This window comes from Apis dorsata, unplaced genomic scaffold, assembly GCF_000469605.1.
Source record: "Apis dorsata unplaced genomic scaffold, Apis dorsata 1.3 scaffold_220, whole genome shotgun sequence".
Classification (NCBI taxonomy): domain Eukaryota; kingdom Metazoa; phylum Arthropoda; class Insecta; order Hymenoptera; family Apidae; genus Apis; species Apis dorsata.
This window is the reverse complement of record NW_006263502.1, coordinates 864,151-869,503: the sequence shown is the minus strand read 5'-3', so window position 1 is coordinate 869,503 and position 5,353 is coordinate 864,151. Positions and strand designations below refer to the sequence as shown.

The 5,353-nt window shown below is 39.3% G+C and overlaps 1 protein-coding gene and 1 long non-coding RNA gene across 6 annotated transcripts in view; both read right to left on the bottom strand.

The window, feature by feature from the left end:
* Window positions 1-1,274, bottom strand: part of LOC116185580 — a 13,741-nt gene extending 12,467 nt beyond the window's left edge. The window contains exon 1 of the long non-coding RNA XR_004150433.1: window positions 1,264-1,274. This is a non-coding gene — a long non-coding RNA (uncharacterized LOC116185580). The remainder of the gene's footprint in view (window positions 1-1,263) is intronic.
* The window catches only part of LOC102676282 (protein slit), a 483,130-nt gene that overhangs the window by 123,398 nt on the left and 354,379 nt on the right, over window positions 1-5,353 (bottom strand). The window lies entirely within an intron of this gene.

Sequence of the window (5,353 nt, the reverse complement as noted above, 5' to 3'; positions counted from 1 at the left end):
TTTTTTTTTTTTTTTTTTTTTTTTTTTTTTTTTTTTTTTTAACGAGCGAACCAAATCCAGAGATAAATTGTCGATTGTCTATTGCTTGGCAAACAAACGCAGCAGAGAAGTGTTTATTATATCTGACCGAATTAATTACAGTCGGCAAGTGGAATGTAACTCAGCCATTGGGCTGTAGTGTGGCCATCGACGAAACACGTTGAAACAAACTTGCGCTGTTACATATTGATTGGCTTCGTCCAATGCCCGCCCCTGTATGAGTTTCGAAACAAACTTATTCGAAACGCAATTCAACAGGTTTTTGTGTATCGCGTGCAAACATCGGTTTGTTCGTGTTCCACAGGCCGCGGGGAATTCTCGGCTGGTGTTGTTTAAAACGTAATCGGGAACCAGTTAGACGATCGAGCCGTGTCACTCTGTTGTTATGTGATTAATCGATTTTAATGTTTGGGGTAGTTTCATGATGTCTAATGAAATATTATTGATCGACTCTTTGAGAATATCTTTCAATATTTGTGAAAATTCTCTAAATCTTTCTGGGATTATCAAGCTATGATGAAGAAAAAGTTGAGAAACATTTTTTCTTCATTACTTTTTTCTCATTATAAGAAAAAATAATTCATAATCTTCAACGAATCAAACCAATTCGAACGACGAGAACAATTCAAATTAAAAACCGAGTTAAAAAAAGAAGCAATTTAAATTTCATAAAAAAAAAGAAGTACATTTATTCCTGAAAATCTGCATGAACCACGAAATACGAAAAAAATTTCACAATCTCCAATGAAAGAAATCGGATCAGGCGAATCCAAACCTACTTCAAACGAATCCAAACAAAAAACAATACCGATTCAATCCAAATCAGAATCGAAAAGAACCATCTTAAATTCCGTATAAAAGCGCATTAATCTCCATTCCATTGACTCGAACGTTAATCATCGATCAAGATCGGCCTGTTCCCCATAGGTCGGGAGAGGAGAACCAACCATGGAGAGAAAGAAGAAAGAGAGAGAGAGAGAATTCGCACGACTCTGTCGGCCCTGTTTGCCCGCCAGTTAACGAGTGCGGCTCGACGACGACGATACGCCAAGCAACCTGTACGCATTATACGCTGAATGAGGCGGCCAATCTCACCCCTAGATCTCGGTTTGCAGCAGCAACCGAGTGAACAGTTGGCCGGCAGCAGCAAGTCCTTTTCAAGGCCTACACACCGGCGCAAACTTATCGCGGAAACCGAGCTACGGCCATTTGCGTTTCATGAACTCTCTCTCTCTCTCTCTCTCCCTTTCTGTGCTCAACCGAGAGAATGGAGCGAAATGCGGAGTAAAAAATTTATCTGGAAACTCGGAGGGGAAGAGAAAGAGGGAAAAGAGAGATGATTGTGTTACGTCGTTTCCTAGAGGAGCGAGTGACTACTGGGGATTGTTATTTCTTTCGGTCGACTTGATATCTCGAGGCCTGATTGAGAACGAGGCTGATAAGGATGGCGGAAGTTTGCTGGTGGTTCGTGAAACCGAGAAAGAAGAAATGGCTTGGATATTGCGGTGTGCGAAGCGGATCACGTAGGATGAAGATGGAGTTACGATAGAGTGAATGTTTAATTTCTTGGATTTGATGGTATACTGGTTAACGTGAATTCTCAGATTGTAGGAAGGAATGGATGAAAAATGGATTTTCTTAGATCAGAATAGATAAATGAATTAGTAAGTGGATGAACTCTATTTTTTTCTTTTCTTCTTTTGGATCTCGAGAAAAAGGAATTTCGTGATCAGAATGGATTATATATATATCGATTATCAATGGATCTAAGAGTAAAAATATTTTACTTTTAATCTAGATTGAATTTAAGAATATTAATGTCACGAGAGAATACGTAATTTCTGATAAAAAATCAAAATTATTGTACATCATCGCTCAAGTGAAATTATATTAGAATAGCTTGGAATATTTAATCACTTGAAAGCCTGTGCATAGGAAGATCAACGAGTTTACGCATCAAACATCACAGCTTTCAGTAAGATCCATGTAACTGCTCGGATCAACAACGCTCCGAGCTTAAATCGGCGAAGCTACACGAGCGCCAGCTACACGATCTCGAGCGATACTGTCCTTTAAGCTCTGCCATCTTGTCTACTCATATGTAAGCCCTTATCTTTACGTTGGACGTGAAACTATCGTAGAACGATTGCATGGAGAGGTGATGTAAAAGGTAATGTCGTAAATAAAAAGAACTGTTCGATTGTAAACGAATCAACTGTGTTGGAAATGATAGATAGATCCCATAAGGGAGTAAATTCATCGATCGTGACAAGAATTATGTATTTGTACACGAAATTTGCCAGAGAAAAGAATTGTTAAATAGAGGAAAACTTTTTTATCTAGTTAACTACATTCCATCGAGTTCAAGATCGAGCGTTTCAGACCCAGAAGAGCATCAACAATTTACAAGCATCGTTCTCTGAACGAAAATTGATATATTTGGAACGATAATCTTTTTTATGGTATTTTGAATGTTTCTATCTGTTGTCTTTTTTTTAATTTCACGATTTTAAAAATATTTAGACTTGAAATTGTAATATTTATGTTCTAAATAATGATATTTTGAGTATGATATTACATATTACAATTGCAAAAGTACAATCGTTTCGAGTATTTATATAAATTAAAATATCTTTAATAATTCTTCCATATTTTCATTTTATGATATTTCTGCATCATTGACATGAAATTTGAATAACTTCAAACTATTTAATATAATCTTTTTCCAATCGCAATCCTCTTTCAGTTCAAACAATCTACGAACTCCCCCCTCATATTTGCACAAAATCCAACGTATATATATAATCGAATGGTTGGAAAAGTATATAAAAATAATCGTTGAATCACGATTCTCTCCCTCTCTCGAAAATTTGTATTCGAACAAAAATAAGTACGCGAAGCATTTATCCAATCATCTCAACACAATAGCTGCTCGAATCAACAAATTCCAGTGGTGCTCGGGGATTCAGGTGGATACGTAGGGGCTGTGAGCGTAATCCACGGGGGCACAACCGCGGCTAACGAGTGAAGCACGAAGATGATGCACGAGTATTATCTCGTGAATGGGTCGCAATCTCGGTCCTAGATCTGTTGGTGTAGGCAGTCGAGTTGAGCAGTCGGCATACCTCGGGACAACCTTTTTCGGGACAGCACGACGGACGTAAGCGGATGTGATGCAAGAGATCGTCGTTCCACGCCCCGTTGGAGCTCGGTTGAAAAGCTCGACGACGTTAAAAAAAAGGCCACCCTTATACCCCCGTGTCGCGTGACACAGGCGGAGAGAGGCTCGTTTGTTCCCGGCCGTTTCTCTCTCCTTCTCCTCGTTGAGACGCTGCTTTTATATTGATTCTCCGCCTCGCGAGCCTCCCCGCCCCGTCCTGTCATTATTTTAATAAACACGTTCGAGGCCAATGCTTATCAACCCTCGTGATTGCAGTCGTTGGATATATCTCGCCCGGATCGCGTTATCTTTCGTGGAAATGATTACGAGTAATTCGATTAATCGTCATTATTTCGAGGATAACGAATCGAGGGGTAGGTTCGGTTGAGGGGGTTGTTAAAGCTGATATCGTGAATAACGGGGGGGGGGGATTTTTTGGATACGAAGTTTGGGGGAGAGAAATTCAGCGAAAGCGTGTCTTTAAAAAAAGAAAAAAAAATATCGAATAATTTATAACCGAATTTAATTCACGAATGAAACTCGAAATCGTGATCCGTTCTAACGATGAGCAAAGATAGGGAGATAAAAATCGCGTTAGACGGATTTCTCCTGGAAAATGGACGAACGATCCATTCTCTCGGCAGATAGATAGATTCCATAAAACTCGCTTCTTGGGTAAACAGTGGCAATTTTCCACCTATCACATACAATTTGGCCATGCGATTAATGCCTCCGTGCGGAGATATCCGCATAGACGTACGAACGGATTCCGCGACGGATTAAAAAAGAACCACCGATCCGATATCCGTTCGACCCTGCTCGCGAGGGAAGCGGCGCGATTTTGAAGTGCTCGGCAAAATTGCTAAGCCAACATCCAACGTTTACTTAATTTTTCCCTAATAAATCAACCGGCCGATTATTGAAGCGTTTGGCGGAGCGAAACGAGGGGAGGCGATCCCCTCTGAAGAGAGAAAGAGAGAGAAAGAGAGAAAGAGAGAGAGAGATAGGTCCATTTGCAACGATAACGAGTGCAATTCCATTCCATGGACGGTGTGCACGCACGCACGCACGCACGCACGCACGCACGCATGCACGCACGCACGCACGCGTTATTCCGTGAATGGATTATAATTCTCGCTCCGCTTTTTCATCGGCGCGATCCCGGTATTGTGCGGAGATAAAATGTTGGCATGCGAGATAAATGCGAGTGTTATTGGTCGTAATGCAATAGACGGTTTACTTTTATTTTTTGATATTATCAGTAAAGATAGGGTGTGAGTGAATTTTTACACACGTATATCAGAAGTATCAGAGCGGTGAGAACGAATGGACAATTACTCGAGAATGAGGTTATGAATTCTCTGCTTTCAATTAAACTTTTTTTTCTTTTTTTTGTTGTTGTTGTTGCGTTTATTCATCTTGCATGTTTGCGCATGGGAAATTGAACGGGATTATGGATTAGTAGATAGTACTTATACGCATTTACGTACGTATATTCAAATTGTTAACTGTTACTGCGAGACGTGACTAAAATGATGAAGTGTAACCTAACCTATAATTAGATTAAACGTGTCGCTATTTAAATAGTAGGATGCAGTTGATCAGGATCGTGTCGTAACGTGCATTGTTGGGATTTGATGCCGACAGGCTCTTGTAATAGGCTAATAGTAGAATAAATTATATTTCACGATTTTATTAACTGTATAATCCAGAAACTATTATCTACAATAAAACCGGTATCTAGAATAATTCTATTGCTTATCTTGAGTCGTAAGTTCTAGGTCATAAGAAGTTGGCCAAATATCGTTTCTTAGGATCGTAGAAAGTTAAGACAATGAGAAAATCAAGATTTTTGAAATCGATAAATAAATTTTCATTACACGTGCGAACTAGTAACTTTGTAATTAAAGATTTTAAATTCTTTCTAGATCAACAATTTCTTTGCAAATATTCCTTCCCAAATCTTTTTCGAACAAACATCTCAATAAGGGAGAAAAAATCGATCGTTTCGCAAAGTAACGAGAACCTAATCTAAAAAAGAATATATATATGCTTGAGTAGCATGAAAGATGCGCATATCGTATGTAAAAGTTGCACGCGAATTTTCATCATAACGATAGGCTGCTCCACCCTTCGATCGCGTTAAGACTCGCA